Source organism: Apis dorsata, unplaced genomic scaffold, assembly GCF_000469605.1.
Source record: "Apis dorsata unplaced genomic scaffold, Apis dorsata 1.3 scaffold_74, whole genome shotgun sequence".
Taxonomy (NCBI): domain Eukaryota; kingdom Metazoa; phylum Arthropoda; class Insecta; order Hymenoptera; family Apidae; genus Apis; species Apis dorsata.
The window spans coordinates 611,248-631,861 of NW_006263372.1; the positions used below are offsets into that span (position 1 = coordinate 611,248).

The window sequence follows — 20,614 nt, forward strand, 5'->3', positions numbered from 1 at the left end:
TGTCATTTTTGATTCTGTCAATTTAATAGTTGATTAATTGATCTTAATTAAATGAGTTTGAATTTATTAATTTAATGTTTATACTTTGTGATTTTAATAGTTAAGAATTTTTTGATATCAAAAGATTCATTTACCTTCTTCTAACTTTCAAGATGTTAATAATGGAAGTATTTTATTCTAGAGATTCTTTATAATAAAACAAAAATATAGATGTACACATATTGTTCAGATATGAATTTAATAGCTTTCTTAGTTAATCTCACAATTTTCCAATTACAGATAAAGAAAAGCTTTGTCAATATTAAAAATTAATACATATTGCAATCTCTTTAGTTGAAGATAAAGTTCTAGAAATTAAGTCAATTATATCTCACCAGTTTAAAAATATAAATCTTGACTTTGAGTCAAGATTGAAAGACAACCACACCCAACCAAATGTCTTACTAATATTTGAATTATCCATTGCGCCAGACAGAACATGATATGTAATGATCTTTATTGACAAGTTTATACACTTGTATAATATATACTTGAAGAAGAAGAAGAAGTTATTAAATTGCTAAAATCTTACAATGAGTCACTTCAAGATTCATTATTTTTATTAATAAAGGAATTAGTAACGTCAAGCTGTAAAAAGGTTATTTTATTCCTTATGACAGATCACCTAATTCTAACCTATTTGATATATTGCGATATAAAGAGAAATTTATTCTTTAGAATAATATTAAAAATTTATCATTGATAAATTTATATATTATTTATATTATATTTATCGAAAATCATTGAAGTTTTCAAAGATTTTACACAATTAAATGATTTTAAAGAGCTTAACAGTGTGAAATGAATTATATATTTAACATTATATATGATACGATCAACAGATATGATAATAATCGTTTAAAGGTTAATGTATGCTGAAATCATTATTATGATCAAGTTGTGTCAAGCATTTTTTAGCATATTTTTTAAGAAATAATTTCTTTTCAGTTAAAATATTTTGAAAAATATCTATTTTATCATAAAATTAACAAATATTTTTATTCAAATAAATTTTATGCTACACATTTTTCTCACATCTGAATGATCGCATTATATTTCTTTCCGATAGTGGACTGTTAATCTTCAAATTGTCGTAGCATCAAAAATTTGTCAAAGATTTTACTTTCTATATCCTGTATTTTGAATTTTACTTTTTTAAATTTTTTATGAGTTATAGTCTCCATTAATTCGAGTATATAAGTTTTATTAATCACGTTAAATTGTTTAAAAAAAACATATAAATATATAATAATTTATTATAACATTTCTTCTAGAAATGAATGAATTATTGAAATAAAGTAATTGTAAATCACATAGACATATATAAAAGAACATTTATATAAAGTTTTTGCACGTTAAAGTCACTATTGAAATGATGCTTATATTGTATGATGTATTCTATGTATTTTAGATGATTACTGTCAACTATGAAATAGCGAAAAAAGCAATGAAATGACACATTATAAACAAGTTGATTGTCATCATTGAATTACATTTTTTATAAATCACTATTGATTTAAAATAAAACACCATAACCTTTCTTGTTAAAATATAATTTGGTGATTTTACAAAATCGATTTATAATACAAAACGATTTCATATTAGGTTTACTTAATATAAGGTATTTCATTTAAATCATTAAATTCATTAAAATACTTAAAATATATCTATTAATTTTAAGAAATTATAAATTCCAAAATTTATAAAAATTTTTTTTTAGCATTCTTAAATGTGAATCAGTCAACAAATCAATCCTACATCTAAAGAAATCATAAAGTTATATTGAGAAGAATCCACGCATTTACGAAACGAGAGGAAACGAGAGCACATTTAACACTCATCTTTATTGCCAGAATTAACATGAGAGTGTAACACACAATGCCGTATCGCGTTCCGCCCGCGGCTAACAGGAAAGAAAGCGGATCTCCACATTTTTATGAAAATGTATGCACGTAGCGGCGGATTTGCGGTATATAGAAACCACCATCGAAGATGTACGTTTTTTATTTCGTTCGTTGATATGTTTCTTTTATCGAAACAGCAAACGATCTTTTCGTTAAAATTCAATAACAAATAAACAACTTTTTTTTCATATAAAAAAATATGAAAATATTAAATTCAAATGCTATTTTATAACTATTCTTACAATACTGTTACTGTTTCTCTTTATTCTTAAAATACAATGCATCCTTCATCCCAATTCTCAACGAATGAAATTCCAGTAGCACAAAAAAATAACCTAAAAATAACTCAGAAGTAGATAAATTTATTTTTATCTTTTTAACCTCTCAGAAACGGTTTCGTTATATTTTTTACTAGAAAATATAACATGACGATAAGTCACGATTTATAATGTCATGTTTTTTTATATAGAATATTTCAATATCCCAGAGAAATTTACTATTTTTCAAGAAAGTTTTCTCAATCGGTTTTTTTAAACGGCATGGTGCGGTGTAGAGCAGCGGTCATCTTTTTTTCTTAACTTCTGTCCCGGTATACGATGATATTACGTTACAGAAACCTGCGGCTTACCGCATTTACTCTGCTTTCATTTCTGTCTTCAATACTGGTATCGTAGCATTTTATGATAGTATAAAATGCAATTAAGCACGGCGTCTATTATCGCTCTGTGGTCTATACACCTAGAGTTATCGACCGGGGAAAATTCGCGGCCACCTTCGAGAGTTTCAATTTTACTTCCTGTATTATACATTATACTCATGTCACGAATAAGTTAATTTCTGAATTTTGCAAATATTTCATGAAACGAATGCCATTCGTCTTTTTAAATTTTGATACCATAAAAGTGCACGTTTCTTTCGTTTCGTATAACCCGCAACACGATAATTTGTAAGGTTAGATTATAATACTTATTGAAAAGGGACTAGTGTCTCCATCTAGCATTATAAATTTGAAATCATAATAACAGCGGGAATTAATTTGAAATATATAAAAAATAATTCACAATGCATTTATGAAGAATAAAATAGTTTAAAATTTAAAAATATATAATAAATAAAATACGACAAATAATTTGTAATACTTAAATATCATTATTATATAAAAAAAATATATCAAATTATATATTTTTTTGCGTCGTTATGAAAAAATAAATAATAATAAATAAAATTTATATAAAAAATAAAATCTTATTTTTTTTAAAATAATCAACTATTTTCGAAAAATTCAATATGTTTACAGCAGTTAATTATATATTTATTTAGTTATTCATAAATATATTCATGCATTGTATATATATATAAACATATTGTATATATATATAAACTAAATAATAAGCACAAGGACATTCATTTAACGGTCTTTTATTATCTTTTATTACTTTTTTATTTTTATTTTAATTATTATTTTTTATACATCTTTATTAATAAAATATAGAAATAATTAAAATGATTATAGTAAAAAATGTAGTAAAGAAGCAGAATTAATATCAACTTCAAAAGAAAAAAAAAGTTTAATAATTTAGATTTAGTTTAAATTCAATACAAAATTCAATATAAAATTCAGACTCAAAAATCAAAAATATTTTAAATTATTTGTCTCATGATAAACATTTTTTTTTATTTACTTGATATTGCAAAAAAAAAATTACTTTATTAAATGCTCATATCACATCAGAATAAATATATCGCAATATATTGTCTAATCGTATACAACAAAGAAAAATTAAGTAAAAAGTTATTTAAATATTTAATATTTGTATTGTAGTTTCTATATTTTTAATATTTGGTGATAGAGCATAATATAGAATAAATTTACCGGTTTGATCGGCATGACGTATAACCACATGTGACCCTTTTCGATGTTATTATCAATTGTTTACATGAAATATCTGTCATACACATAAAAACAGTAAACTAAAATAACTGAATTCATTCCATTCTCCTATTCGAAAGATTTCAGAAGAGAATCTCTTTGAATCGGTAAAAGAAAATTGATGGAGTTGCTAAGCACCGGCTTGCTATATATTCTGTTCCGATTAACACTAGATTTTTCGAGCCACAGACACCAAAATTTCAAACCGTGAACAATATCGAAACAGCAAAATCGATACGATTGTAAACTCACTTTATGTTATATACCGGCACTGGAAAACGTGATCCAAGCAGATAGCCGTCACAGAACACTAGCCGACGAAGAAGCCGGCTCCCGGTCAGCTGGAAAAATCGTTCTCGTAACCGCTGTTTATTTGCTTGCGCAAACTCGGCCCGGTTTCCCTCGCGTTCGCAAAACGATCATACGAGGGCCCGTGTATCGAAGTACACAAACGAGAAAAAGATTCTCGCAGATTTCAAACGGCGGGCGTGGCGTTTCGCGACCGACTGGCAGACTGCCGACCACCGGATGTCGCCACCAGACCGTTACCGATGACTCACGCCACCCTCGTCAGGTTCTCTCAGCTTGATTGGTCCTTTCGCAACCCCCACCCCAAGTCTCGGTCATCGCTCGGAAACCCCCTTGCTTCTCTAACCAACATACTTGCCGTCTGCTGTTCGCGTTCGTGAAGATACCGATCTGGTACGTAGTGTGCCAGGATACGTGAAATTGTTGGATCTTCGAACAACGAAAGTGGGAACATCATGTAACAATTTAAATCAAATCGAATTTAAAACGAAATTTTCATTTATTCGATATAAGGAAAGACATACGCACATTAATAATGTTTCTGAATATGCTATTTTTATTATATTTTCATAAAATATCTTGCGTCGTAATTCAAAAAAGAAATTTATGATATAAATTATATACTTAGTAAACAAATTTGTAAATTTAAAAGACACAAATTGTTTCAATGTTGAAAAGTCGACTTGTAGGACAGAAGATGACCGAAACCAAAGAAGCCAAGTAGCTCGAGTGGCCAGTGTGCCTCATGCATATTGATACACGCAATATTCAAGCAACTTTCGTCCATCCGCTGGATTAGCGTTCGACATTCTCGACGCGTTAGGGGAAATAATGGTGTTCCCTCGTGTCGTAAACCATGCGTCACACTGCCCCCCTTCATCTTTCACTATACACATTTACTGGACCCTGTATTTTTACCCCCTCCATTCTACCCGTTGCTCATTGTTATTATAACGTTCCGTTTATTCCGCGTTTATTTACATATGTATGGAGAGCCATATATGAGCACGGGACACGTCATCCAGTACGATAAGCTCTGTAAAATTTTGCGATCACCATTTCCAATGTTCTTACGGTCAGATTAACAGAACATAAGATTACAAAGTATCTATAATTGTTCTGTTTATACAAAATGTAAATTTTCTCTTTCATAAAATTGGAACACTTTTTGAATTTTTCCATCATATGTGTTATTGAATATATTTTAAACATTTAACAAAGTTCAATATGAATTCCACCATTTACAAAAGAATATAGAAAAAGGTATATTTCAAATGAAACTTTATTAAGGATAATTTACTACTATAAGAAAGAAAGTTATTGACTTGAAAATTGTTTCTGACTAAATGAATATAAATTCTTATAAATATTTAATGAAAATTCCTTATAAATAAATTCAAACACTTTTTTTAGTCTCTTAATATGGGGAGAAAAGATGAGAAGCTTAAATAGGACAAGTAAGTTGTACATAAAATTCATTTGTGATATGAAGAGTATGTAAATTAAACTATAGTAATTTAATTTACTATACAAATGAATCATGTTAATTAATCCGATTATTAAACATTGTATTTATCACGACTTTGATATACGTGGTGAGTATTGTTTAGTACAATTCATCCTATGATTAACAATCATGAAAGAATATGCGAACAAGAATAAAACATTACAGTAGAGGGAAAGTACGAAGGAGGACGAGAGAAGAGTTTATCTCTTGCGTCTGACAATGAGAATAAGACTGATACCGGTTTTTGGTCCTTGATACAGAGTTCGTGAAGGAAGAAAAAACGAACGATGCAAAATATTAAAATTTTATGTACTTTTATGCACTTTCGAAAGAACTGATAACTTGGTGAATAATTTTATGGATTTCATTGATGCTGTTTGTAAAAAATTTTATAATAAATATCTTACTGTTCATCTAATAATAAAAATTATAATTTTAAAATCATAATTAACTTTAAAATATAAGTTTTTAAAATAGATGGAATGAAAATCACAGTAATATAAATCAAAATTTAAATAATTTAAATCATGTTTCAATTTTCAAAAATATCTTTTATTTACTTTTATAATAAATTAAATTCTTATTTCATTCTTTATTGAAATATGTTTTCATTTTCGTCACGAAAGTATTAATTATAATTTTTATAAATATGAAATACCATTTTGATTTATACTATTATAATTTTCAGTTCATTAAATATATTTGAAAGAAAGCTTTCTAATTTTATAGTAATGAATCAAATTCTCGTTTTAAAGTTCGATAATCAAATGTGATTACTCAGTCAGATTAAAATGCGAGTCTTTATCGTCTGTTAGATCTACAAACAAAGGGCGCTAACGAGTAAGCGTCTATCGGACAATTACATTAAAAGAGGTTAGGGGACTTGAACATGATTCGAAATTGCGGTCTGCAATATAGATGGCGCTATTTGGATAGGTTTTCGTGTGTATGAAATTTAAATTGACTAGCCTTTCCCTTTTCCACTGAGATGGCATTTACATTCATTTATATCATGGGTGATAGTAATTAATAGTAATTAGTGTAACTGGTTTTTACTGGTTTTATAAATGGAAGAGTAATCATTGTTATTTTTATAATTAAAGCATTCGCTTAAAATCGAAATCAAATAAATAAATTGGAAATCTTTTAATATTTAAAGAATTAATATTTTTTCCTATTATGTTATTTTTAATTAAACAATTATGGTTTCTTACTTTTTTAATCCTTCAAAATCGGAATATGATTTATAACATTATTTATGGCCTTTATTTTAATTCGTATTATATTGGTAATAAAGCTTTGATCTAATAATGAGTCATCCTGGTTAACACATATCGAATTCCTAACCATTCTTCATATATCAATGTTATGCTATGTTACATTTTTGCGTTATTATATGAATTATATAATAATAATTTATCTGATTTAATTTGATATTAAATTATAATAATAATGAAACAATATTGCTTTATTCTATTATTATTTTAAAAAATATATAAATTAGAAAAAAATTCTAATAAATTATACAATAGAATTTTATGAATATATGGAATTAATTTTATTATTGGACACAACAAAAAATTTAAATACAAGAGAAATCACTTTGAAATTTTATTTGCGATAAATTTATCCTTTACAAGAATCGAACGAAAGCTGTACATTAATGTCTGCCAAGTAAAAAGATCAAGGACGAGGAACAAAAGGTTGATACAAGGACAGCTTGAAATTTCACACTCTTTTTACGACTCATTGTAAGCGTGATGAATCATAAGTACCGGTTAGGAAATTACTTTCGTTTTTTTAACGTTTCGCATAATTTACTATCAAAAATAAGACAACGATCCGTTAGGAATTCCACTAATATCAAAACTTTTTAAATAGTCGTTAAATAAGATTTTAGAGAATGCTATAAAATTCGTTGAAATCGCATTATGCGTGTGAAAATTTCTAAAAATTTCAGTAAATAGTAAATTCGAGATAATACATTCAAGTAACAAGTGTCTGTTTAATAAAGCAAAATCAGAGAAACTGACTAAAGAAGAGAAGATGATATAAAATTCTATGAAACGAAATGAAGAAACCATGATTATTCCATTATTATCTCCATTATTTTACAATATATAAAATATAAATAATACAAAAAAAAAATTGTAAATTTAAATACAAATTAAATTAAATTGATTAAAATTAGATAAATTTGTATCTACTTTTTGACTATAATTTGTAAAAATGAAGGGAAACCAATAAATAAAAATAATGTTAAATTGTTTCAAATACATTGCTTACTATATTTCCACAACTTTCATAATTTCATTTACAATGAATAATTTACCTCAATGATATTTTATCGTTAAATAAACTTTTATCCAGAGAATATCCATTTCTCTGTTCATAAAAAAAGATAGAATTACAATTAAAAAATATAATTAACCGAAAAGGTGTATATAATTTATCAACATTAATCATTGAATAGCTAATAAACAAGAAGAAACCGATTACAATTATCGATTCATCCTCGATCGCTGTAATAATTAATATGATAATTACACGCGCTTTAATCATCGATTTTTCTTCGACGAACGGTTATTAACACGACACGAAAGTTTCTCTTGGGTCGTTGGAAAAAAAAAAAAAAAGAAAAAAGATGCTTTCCCTTCGCGAAAGCAATGTCTTTTTCCTCCATCGAGTAGAACGCGAGTTCACGAGTGGAAGAGGAGAAGAAGTGACCAGCCGTTTTCGCGGTATCTACGTCAGGTTCTCTCGAATGATTCACACTCGTGGAATGCGATGTGGCAATGTACCGGGAGGGCAAAACTAGACGACGCGCATAAGTAACGGAAAACGGCGTTGGAGGAGGAGGAGGAGGAGGAGGAGAAGAGATCGACGTGTGGTGTCTGCACACTTCGTTGATTCGCTTCGAGTTGTTGGTGTTTCCACCTCGCGAGAAGTCGTCCGGATATTACGTCACGTTTTGACTAGGTTTCGACTTCGCTTCGAACCGCTTTCCATTCATCGATCACATTTTCGATTCCTCTTCGTGCGTTTATTTTATATAGTTCGATAATTTTGGAATCGTTTCTCTCGAGTTCCTTTTTTGGGATTCTTGATTGGGGATCTTGGAATCTGAAATCCGATCTTATCAAAAATTCCTTTTCAAGATTCTTAAATTGCGAAAACTTGTTTCTTTTTTGGTCTCGTTTTTTTTTTGAGAGAAATGATCCTTCCTTTGATCGCAAAAATTTCTTCTGGATTTTTTACCAAAAATGATCCTTTTACTAGATTTTTCATAACAAATTTTATTGGAATATCTTATTCTTATTACGTATTCGTATTAATGTTTTGGCTCAGATGATAATCTTAAATTCTCCTTTATAATAAAGTAAGTTTATTTTAAATCAACAAATAATCGAACATAGTTGATGTAACTATCTTTAACAACCGTTAATTTAAGTATTATAAATAACAGTAATTCGCCATTCAAATGTAAAAGTATATGTTTAAGCCACTATAAAATTTATGTGAAATTATCTTGTTAAATGGATAAACATTAAATTGCTTTTTTTCACATCCGTTTTAAGATAACTTAGATATCTAGTTAACTGTTCTTCGTGTATCTCTACGTAAAAAAAAGTGTTTAAAGAAATAGAAGACGTGTAGAGATAATACAAATAGCTTTACGATAATATAATCTCTATTATGTGGATATGTATGACAGAAAATTTAAGAAAAGTAAAAGAAAAAAAGAAAATCAGAAAAATTTATAAAAGAAATAACATAACCTATGCTACGACGCCATTTTTCTACTCGACATCAAACTTTTCGAACGAATTGCACTCGTTGTTAGCCTTTAAAATTTAATATTGAATCCTAACCTAACATTTTATCTAGTTTTTAAATTAAGTTAAAGATTGAGAACCACTGTTCTAATGGAATCCTTTTTAAAATAATAATCAACCGTTAAATAGTAATGGATTTATCAAGTGTGTCGTCTCGTCGCATGAAAGAGGTAATATGTACAAGGTTCTTTTAACGTTACGTCTGCAAATAGGAAACTGGACAGTATACGGAGAAAGGCATCTAAACTCGGACAAGCTTACTCACTCGTCCATGAATGCACCGCCGTTTTCAAATTCTTTGCCGACACATGGAGAGAAAGAGGAAGAGAAAAAAAAAAAAAAAGAAAAGAAAAGAAAAAAAAAAGGAGAAAAAGAAAAAGAAAATTGCGGACAACATTACGGCCGTTAAATTGACTGGAAACGCGGCAGGCCAGAAAATACGAGGCAGATGAATTGCAGTTTTGTCGATCTAATTTGAAACTTTTCATCGGGCTGTCGTTCAATATATTCATAAATTAGCACAAGAAAGTATTAAATCATTCGACTCACGTCAGGCCTTCCTTTTCCTTCATCTTCGAATGTTCATCATCGAGATGAGGTTAGAATGCCACTGTTATCCTTTACCGTTCGTTTTTTTACACTTAAAAAAAAAAAAAAACTTTCTTCTTTAAGAATATTACACTTATGTTGCTTCTAATCCAACTTTATTTTATTATTCTTTATAAAATTTAATATTTAAACTTCTTGTGCAAATTTGAATTAAACGTGCCAACATAACCTAACCTAAGATTGAATGAAAATTTATTCGAGTAATTTAAACTTAAACTTATATTTATTTATTTTCCTCGTAATAATTATTTATATAGCGAAGAAACACAAAAGTTAAAAGTTTACTTAAGATTAACTTTGGAAAATTAATATCTTTAAATACTGGTGTATGTGTATACATTTATAATAATAAAAAAGAAAAAAGAGAAAATAAAGTTTAAAGTAAATTCTAATTTTCATTAGAGGAATTTTCTGCAAAGGAGAGAGAAGGATTCCACGATCGTTAATCGATGTCTACAGTCGTAATTCTTCAAATTACAATGATGAGTCATCGGTACTTGTTCTCAGTGAAGCGAAACCCATTAAAGATCGACCAGTAGAACGTATCGATATCTTGGAAAGCACGCAACAGATCATTATCTTGATCGGTGCAGACTGTTTCTACGATAGTACACGAAAATTGTACAACGAAATTGACCAGCATATATACTTCAAACTGCACACATCGCAACGGATAACGATTCGGTAAATACAATCCACTTATCGAAACACGACCAATTCAATTTCAACCGTAAATTGGATTTCGGTTGTCTTCAACAGGTTGCTACTATTCACTCATATATCGTCGAAAAACTTCTCCAAATTATTTCTCGTTCTTCGAGATGGAGAGTGATAATATATTCAATTTTTCACGAGATTGCATTGTTTTTTATTATGTGTGTATGAAATAGACATATAGTGCTATGGAATAATATGTTCTCTTTTTATTTTTTTTTTTTTTTTGCAAAATATAATAAATCTCGAAAAAAAAATCTTTCGATCAAAATTTTCAGAAACGTAAAATTTTATCTTTGCTATTTTAAATGTTTTTCCATTGACGTTATTTATTAGATCGAATTTATAGAATATATTTCGAATTTTTTTTTTTAATGAATATACACATAACATTTTTTTTTTAAATATAAACTAATAATATTGTATTCCATCAACGTTATAACTCGCGTGCACGATATTACAAAGTAAATGGGCACACCCATGGTATTTCATTATGATGTTTACTATCTTTTGTTTAATTACGTTTCTTCCCTGCCGTGACATTAATACACGAACGAGAATAGAAAAATTAACATATAAATTTTCCATTTCATTATCTATACTACGTGAAATTTTTTTTCTTTTTTCGCGTTTTAATAATAGAGAAATTGTTACTAGACATTTACGATAAAATTACAAAAATTATTACAAATTTTTCAAAAAAATTTCAAGATATATATATATATATCTTTTTTAATACATTCGAACGAAAGAAAATTGTAAATAGGGCAAATAGTGTAAGAGAATTTCAATGATAGCTCACGTAAGTTTACACGGAATATAGAGCTATAACAGATGTTTACCAGTTCTCCCCACTATAATATCTATAATATCTCGTTCAAATAATAGGCGTTCACTTAGAGGAGTTCAGACAAGTGGATCGAATCGACCGCGTTTAACAGGATCATAACTGAAACATCGTTCTAATCGTAGCTCGGATAAATAAAATTTTATCACATACCGTCTATAAATCTACAATATTTATTTCTCTCGCTTTTAATAAACACTATTAAACTATTATCGTAATGAAACATTATTATAAAATTTATTGTATCACTTTTCCCCACGATAAATATATATATATTTTTTTAAATAAAAATCTTCATTCGACAGATAATTGTATGACTAGAATTACCAAATTTTACGACCTACATATTATACATACGACAATATCAAGACACATACAACCAAATCAAGAAAATTTCTTATTTCACCTAACTTTATTCTAACTACATTTTATAGGTTATGTTTAATTTAGATTTGCATACGAAGTTTAAATATTAAATTTTAATAAAGAATAACAGAATAAAGTTGGATTAAAGCAAGTGTTAAGAAAATAAATCGACAAAACGAAGCACAACAAGCGTAATTTCACACGTTGCCTGCAAATATCTTCTCCCACGATTAACTGTACTCAAGAAGAACAACAACATTTTTCACATTTTTATCGACGGTGGAACAAGATGGTGGATCGACACAAGTATGGCGGCGCTCGCATCCCTCTAACGGAATCACGCTGCATCATCGATAATCCCTCATCACAGAGAGAAAGGCAACGATGCAATGTGGGTGCAACGAAACGCGCGTAGGTGTGGCGTGGCGCAGAGCCGTTTAGATTCGCAGAAAATGGGAGATTTTTTACCGAGGCACTTTGTATCGAGGCGGGTGGCCTTTCACCGTGGAATGGGATTAGTTGCATGGATCGCGTGAAACGATGAAAAGATCAAACGGGTTGGCCAATCTAAATGATCGGAATCCGTGGCAAGTGCAGCTGGCATTGTTGCTGCTTGCGATCCGTGGACCGAGCCGAAAGGTCGTGTCTTCGAGGAAGAGCACCGAGAGAATAGCAGTACCCTGGCTTTCGTTCGAGATATTCTATTATTATCGTTGTTCAGGTTACGTTGTGTAAGGATGAAGCCTCGAAACCGGTTCCACTTTGCCAATAATAATATTGTTGTAGGCTTTTTCGTTTTGGGGGAAAATTGGGAAAATGATAAGAATTTGAAGAATATTTTCGTTTTTATTTTATTTTTGGAAGAAAATTTCGTAATAATATTGTAATATTTTTACGTTGTATAAGGATGGAGCCTCGAAACCGGTTCCACTTTGCCAATAATAATATTGTTGTAGGCTTTTTCGTTTTGGGGGAAAATTGGGAAAATGATAAGAATTTGAAGAATATTTTCGTTTTTATTTTATTTTTGGAAGAAAATTTCGTAATAATATTGTAATATTTTTACGTTGTATAAGGATGGAGCCTCGAAACCGGTTCCACTTTGCCAATAATAATATTGTTGTAGGGTTTTTCGTTTTGGGGGAAAATTGGGGAAATGATAAGAATTTGAAGAATATTTTCGTTTTTATTTTATTTTTGGAAGAAAATTTCGTAATAATATTGTGATATTTTTACGTTGTATAAGGATGGAGCCTCGAAACCGGTTCCACTTTGTCAATAATAATATTGTTGTAGGGTTTTTCGTTTTGGGGGAAAATTGGGGAAATGATAAGAATTTGAAGAATATTTTCGTTTTTATTTTATTTTTGGAAGAAAATTTCGTAATAATATTGTAATATTTCTCGTTTTGGAGAAAATTGAGAAATGGTAGGGATTTGAAATGGAGAATATTTTCGTTGTTTTTATTCACAGAATAAAATTTCGGAATTTTTTTTTTAAATATTAATGTAAAATAGTTCTATATAAATATTCTATTTCAAAGGAGTCTGTTGGAGTAGTTCGCGCTTTTTATTTTTCACGAGCTCAAGATTTCAAATATTGAATTTTTAATTTGGAATTTTACGTATTTCGAACTTTTAAAAATTTCGAGAAGAAAATTCCATCCGTTGCCAATTTTTCGTAATCGTTCCTTTTAACGAAAAAATTTTATTGTAATTTTTAAACAGTATATATATATATATTGTACAATTAATTATATAATATATATATATATATTAATAATTTTTATTTATAACAATAATGTTGTATAAATATGGATAATTATTTTTTTCCTTGCCCCGTTTTCGAAAGTACATTCTTGTCTTAACGCGGTCTAATAATTTTCCGTCTCCTCTTCCTTAGCTTCCTCTTGAAGTTTCCAAGTTATTTTCAGTTAAGGAGGGGTTAGCAAGAAAACTAAAGAGTTTAAGGGGCAACCTCTAAAATAGAGAAGTCACATCTGGTCGCGACAAACGCGACGCCTTTGGAAATATTTTGCCCCCAAAAATATTTGTTGCCTTCGTGAAATTTGAATAACCATCATTTATAGAATACGTAATGGAAACCGTTTCTATAACCGAGAATAATCACGAAATTTCGTCAATAATAATACTTGTGAATTAATAAAAAATATATATATATAATTATTTAAAAATAACTATTTTTAAATAATTTAAAAATAATTATTCCATGTTTTTTCCGATTATTGCGAACAAATTTTTCCAATATTTCTTATATTCTTTTCTTATTTTTTTTTATAATTTTATGAATTTAATTCTATTTTATTTGTTAACAATAATATTCTTACGATAGAAAAGAATGGCGCAAGGATAGACGAGGCAAAAAGTCAAAATGGTTTCAAATGTCTCTTTATAGAGGAGTTTATCGGCGAATAAGTCACGAATTAGACGGTAACTGTACTTCAACCGGTAGTCACTTCCGCCTGAATTAACAATAGAAATTAAGCAGGAGAGTTACGTTTTTTATTTAAACAAAAAGGAAAAAAAAATACGCAGTGATATTCAAGATTTCATGAAAAAAGAACATTTCTCACATCGTATATCAAGAAATGATCATCTGCGTATTAAAAAAATAATTGCATCATGCTGAAGTAGGATGAATAAGACTGTGAATCAAGATTAAAATTAAAATGAATGGATTTTAATATCCCAGTTTCCCACATTTTATACAGGTTTGAGCATTATTCGTATGATCGTGTAATCATCAATGGTGTCGTATTTCTTCATATGAAACTTGTGGTGAGATCACTTGTTATTTTACTTTAAAAGATTGTACGAGATAGAAAAGATTGTTTGAAATTATTGAATATTCTTTTTGTAATTTTTTAGAAAGTTTAGATAAAGTTAAGGATAAGAAGAGAAGATTAAAAAAAGTGTCATACAATGATAGAATTTCTCCAATATTTTTGAAAGCTCACAATATCGAAACAAATTAAAATGGACAAAGTAGACTCAAGAGTACGTTAAAAATTTTGTTCAAAAATTCTAACATGGTGAAGAAATAATTTTTTTTCCAGATTAAAAATCTAAAAAATTGGAAAAATTAAAAATATTCGATCCAAGAATCTTGCATAAAAAGAATAAAATAATATGAAAAATTGAAATATCATTGTTCTCATGATACATTGAAATATATATTGAAAAATCTGTGAAACTGTTCAATTTTCTACAAAGAAAATTATTTGTATTATCTTGTTCTCCTTTATGAATAATAATATAAGAAAAATATAGAATATTGTAAAATATGAGAAATTTTATCTCACATATTTTCAATGATAGAAAAAGATATTATTGATTAAAAAATAACGAAAGCAATATTATTATTACTATTTCCATTTGACATATTGCATAATACATAGAAATTATTAGAAAGTAAAAGAAAAAGAAAAAGAAATAATTTATTAACATTAACATGCTATCAGGATAATTAATAAAAATGTACATGATGATTATCAAGAAATTAAATGGGGTATACAATACTAATATATAAACAGAAAGCGTGTTGAATTTAATTAATTCGATCTCTACCAATAATAAAGATTCCTACTACAGATGAATATTACTCAATTAATATTATTCAAATAATTCTCGAAATTTCTCAATTCATATAAAAAAAATGCGATAAATTGTCCAAGATTAAAAAATAAACGATAAAATGTAAAAATAAAATATATAAAATTTTCTGATTATCGTTAATCGCTATATTAATTAATGTTGATATAAAATAGATAATTTTTCTTCTCCAGTGCATTGATATTATTAAAATAACAACGATTCGATTACAATAATTTGATTTCATGGAGAAACATCAATACAGAGGAGAAAATAAAGTCGAATAGAACGCCACAAGTTACTAATTAAGATTTCATTCGATCCGCGTGTCAATACAGGCGCGACAAACAATTTAATTTTCAAGCTTCGTCAACTTCCCTTCTCATTAATCGGAATTACCAGACAATGAAACGCAATATCCTTGTAGCAAATTAATTTTTCTCCTATTTCTAATGAAGAATGTATTTTTTCTTAATTATCGATTATAATTATATATATAAAAAATAATAAAATACAGCAATACATAAAAAAATATAAAATCGTTATAGGAATGATTTTCTTAGAATTCTATACGATTTTAAATAAATTAAGAGACGTCTTAAATATTATTCATTTCCATTAAAAAAAAAAATAATAAAATTTTTCCAAATTAATATCGCTATTGTTCTATCGAAACAATCCTCTCTTATTTCTAAAGTTTGCGACTTCGAAAAACGAAGGCGAACGATAAGAGAGGAAGAAGCAAAAAGACGTTCGTTGATCTCCTTGATTATTCCTGCCAATGACGTAACGCGTAATAACGCAGTATGCTAATGAGGTGAGTCACTCTCTGGTACGCGTAATTTTACTAAGTTTTACAGATTCAGGACGTGACACCGGTGTAATTTTGCCATCAACTGATTAACGCTTACGGAACTGCTTTCAAGATACACCTACCGCATGAAATTAATCGCTTTCCTCCTTCCTGTGATAGACGTATCTTATGAGCCGAGGTTCTATTTAAGAGGTTCTTCCCACTTATCCTTCCTTCCAAAGCTTGCAATCACTTTTTCCGTCAATTGATGATTTACATAATAAAGTGTCGTTAACTTGTCTAATCAATATTGATAACGTGCAACATTTTTAATATTAATCTTGAATTAAAAATATAGGACGAAAGAAATTCAGAATATAAAATAATAATTAAACAAATAATTTAATGAGTGAGTAAATAAGTAATTAATTACTCTCTTTCTTTTTTTTTTTTGATTATATATTGAATTGTTCAAATATTATTGGATGATTAATAAAATATGATAAACAGAAAATACTTGTAAATTTAATCCTAACCTATAAATAAATTTTTTGGAATGATCTATAGATAAGTATAATTATCGAAAATTTTAGTTCAATTATTCTTTCAATATTAATTAAAACATGATAAATTAACGAGATGATAATAATTATAATGCAAATATTAATCTAAAAAAAAGTAATACTTAGATATTAATCGTACATTATGGCGGCAAAATTTAAATTCTTTAAAAAACGAAGAGATCAAATTGATCTCTAATAACCTTTTTTGCTAAAAAAAAAAAAAATGATTTGTCAAAAGAGATATATTTTAATTATTTAATTTTATGCTTTCCAATAAATATATATCGAATTCGATATTTATCTTAGTCAGTTCGAGATTAAACATAGTCTGAATACATTGAACTTGGTCTTATTGTTGTTACAGGTTTTTAAAGGACCCTATTATTTTAAGCCAAGTCAGACACGTTGGCGAGAAAATTGGTAACGATGTTTGGCCAAAGTCCAAGTTATTTCCTAGCATTCCACGTTGCGGTAGGTTACCCTCTATATCTGCTTAATTTATTAGAGAACTGTTTCACTGGACAGATTTCCCGAGCCCTAAATGGGAGGGCTTTTGTCCGCTTTCCACCACGGTTATTATATCTAATTTACACAGCTGGTGACATGCAGTCGATAAAATAAACCTTTATGATTAAATTCGATCGATCGATACCGTTAATTGCATTGCTCCCTCTATGCATCGTACGTGTGACCTTAATCTTTTAAAACTGCACATCACATACCTTGCGTTCCACTTGTTTTATCCTTTAGAACGTTTAGTTAATATTATATTACAGCGTTGCTCGATCTTTTTCGAGTCTCAATTCATTTTTATGTTCGAATAAAAAACGTGTGCTCTCTTTCACGTAAGGATAAAGAAAATTCTAAAAATTAAATAATTTTTTCTAAAACAAATTTTTTTACAGTATAAAAATATAATAATTAAAAGCGATAAATGATAGCAATAATAAAATTAATAATACCATTATAATTGTATTACCAATCTAACCTAACCTAACTTACTAACTTAACCTAATACGTACAATACATACAATACATAATTAGATAGAATCAGCAGAGAAATAAAAATGAGAATGAAACAGTGGCTCCTTTCACCTGTCCCATAAAACTCTAAATCGAAGCCAAGTTGGGTAGATTTAATCTTCGAAGAAGAGATTTTACGATACCTGGAACAGTATACCCGGGTCTAGTTCACTTGCCAACAGATCGTAGGGAAAACGCGTGTAAAGGTCGATGACCCGACACTTCCTCGATGAGAAATGCCTGTCAGCTGTTGAAATCGTTCAAACGTTGAACGAAATGGCGAAGGAGGGGAGAAGTCTGCGCGCGTGTATTGGCGCCTGTATTTTCGGCACCAAAAAGGTACAAGGAAGTGGTAGAGAGAGGCCCTGCTAACCATCGACGATACGAGTTATTCGCTCGCGACACATCTCCGCTCGAAAGTTAATGCACCAGGGTGAGACGAGATTTAAAGTCCAAAATTCCTTCCCGTGATTCGTAACAGCGAACGAAAGTAACTTTTAACAAATGATTATTTCCTTATTACGTAAAAATAATTCAAAAAAACTTCAAATTCAAATTAATATTGTATTATTCTAATTTAGAAATTTTATACATTTGCAATAATAAATTATAAATATGTAGTAATTTGATTTTAATGAATACGAGAAAATATGATATAAAATAAAAAAAATGGTCCTGAGTAAAGAAAATTATTGTTAAAGAATTTGATACATAAAAATAATTCTTGATGTTGAAATTCAAACTTCAAATTCAAATTAATATTGTACGATTGTAATTTAGAAATTTTATACATTTGCAATAATAAATTATAAATATATAGTAATTTGATTTTAATAATGAATAGGAGAGAATATGATATAAAATCAGAAAAAATGATCTTGAGTAAAGAAAATTAATTATTGTTAAAGAATTTGATACATAAAAATAATTCTTGATGTTGAAATTCAAACTTCAAATACAAAATAATATTGTACGATTGTAATTTAGAAATTTTATACATTTGCAATAATAAATTATAAATATATAATAATTTGATTTTAATGAATACGAGAAAATATGATATAAAATAAAAAAAAATGGTCCTGAGTAAAGAAAATTAATTATTGTTAAAGAATTTGATACATAAAAATAATTCTTGATGTTGAAATTCAAACTTCAAATTCAAATTAATATTATATGATTGTAATTTAGAAATTTTATATATTTGCAATAATAAATTATAAATATGTAATAATTTGATTTTAATAATGAATAGGAGAGAATATGGTATAAAATCAGAAAAAATGGTCCTGAGTAAAGAAAATTAATTATTGTCAAAGAATTTGATACATTGTGATGAATATAATTAAAATAAAAATTCGATACTATCGGAGAAAAAAGGTTAATAGATCAAATAGATAAGAAAGGAAAGTAATCCCGTTTCGAGGTCTATTTGAAGAAGAATCTTGCAGTTCCAAGTTCTCTTTGTCCGCGAGAGGGATTCTAACAGAGGCGTCGTGGACGTATCGCATGTATCTCCAGGAACCGTCTCGTTCGTTTTTCTGGAGCAAAAATGAAATTCATCCGACAAGCGATGCGTGGAATGTCGCCGTGAGTCAGATGCGAGCGTACACGTTCGCACGCCCGCTAAAATTGGAACTGCTGGCGTCATAAACGTAAAAAGCCGCACGTAGAAATGTGGTTTTATATCGCATTTTCGCCAATTGACCCATTCCTCAATTTTGATCAATTCCTTTTTTCGACCTCTCGTCGAATATGGCGATTCAATCGACCAGAACCAACATTGCTTCAAGATTAGAAATATCAAAGAAAAAGAGAAATGTATTTCTTGAAACAGCGATGAAAAAAGTTCAAAAATCGAACATTTCGAAAATTTGTCTTTATTCGAGGAATTTTATTTGATATTTTTGAGCGCAAGTAGTGTAGAATTCGATGCTAAAACGTATCGAAATACGAGGCAGATAATAGATCCTGTATCGATATAAAACAATTATAAAATGGCGGAAAACGCAATAAAAACTATACTGATATCGAACATGGTGTATGAAAACCGTGAAACCGTGGAAAACTCTTTTTTACTATCTATATATTAAAAAGAACTTATAAATATATACATAACGGTACACGTCACTTGTCATAAAATAAGAAATTCTTTGCATTCATGTCATCTACATTGAACGTGCTAAATATAATTTTTACATCACTTCGTAACGTTGAAAAATAACAGAGGAAACACTAAGTTAGTCCAATTAAAAACGGAGAGGATATTGCGAAACTGTTTTCGTTGCCGCACCACGATTTTGTAGCAAAAATGCTTAACGGTATCGATGAAAAAAGGAAACGAATACGTTCATAAGCTCGATGCATATCGCGATACGAAATGCAATCGAACAAAAATGAAATATATATATAATCGGCGATTATACATATTGACGAGATCATTTCCGGTAATTAATATGCACGATCGATAGTAAAATTAAAATTAAGTTTATAAATTTGAACATGTTATTTTCTCTTCTTTTTTTGTCGTTCCACGAGAAATATATTTCTATTAATTAAGGAG

The 20,614-nt window shown here is 28.6% G+C and overlaps 1 protein-coding gene and 1 long non-coding RNA gene across 6 annotated transcripts in view; both read right to left on the reverse strand.

Annotated features, from left to right (window-relative positions):
• LOC102675393 (kinesin-related protein 4-like) overlaps positions 1-20,614 on the reverse strand; it is a 74,374-nt gene that overhangs the window by 28,505 nt on the left and 25,255 nt on the right. The gene's annotated exons all lie outside the window — the stretch shown is intronic.
• Positions 1,866-3,045, reverse strand: LOC116184915. Its single transcript, XR_004149572.1, has 2 exons — positions 2,356-3,045; positions 1,866-2,278 (listed from the first exon to the last, which is right to left on the reverse strand). It is a non-coding gene; the product is annotated as an uncharacterized LOC116184915 (long non-coding RNA).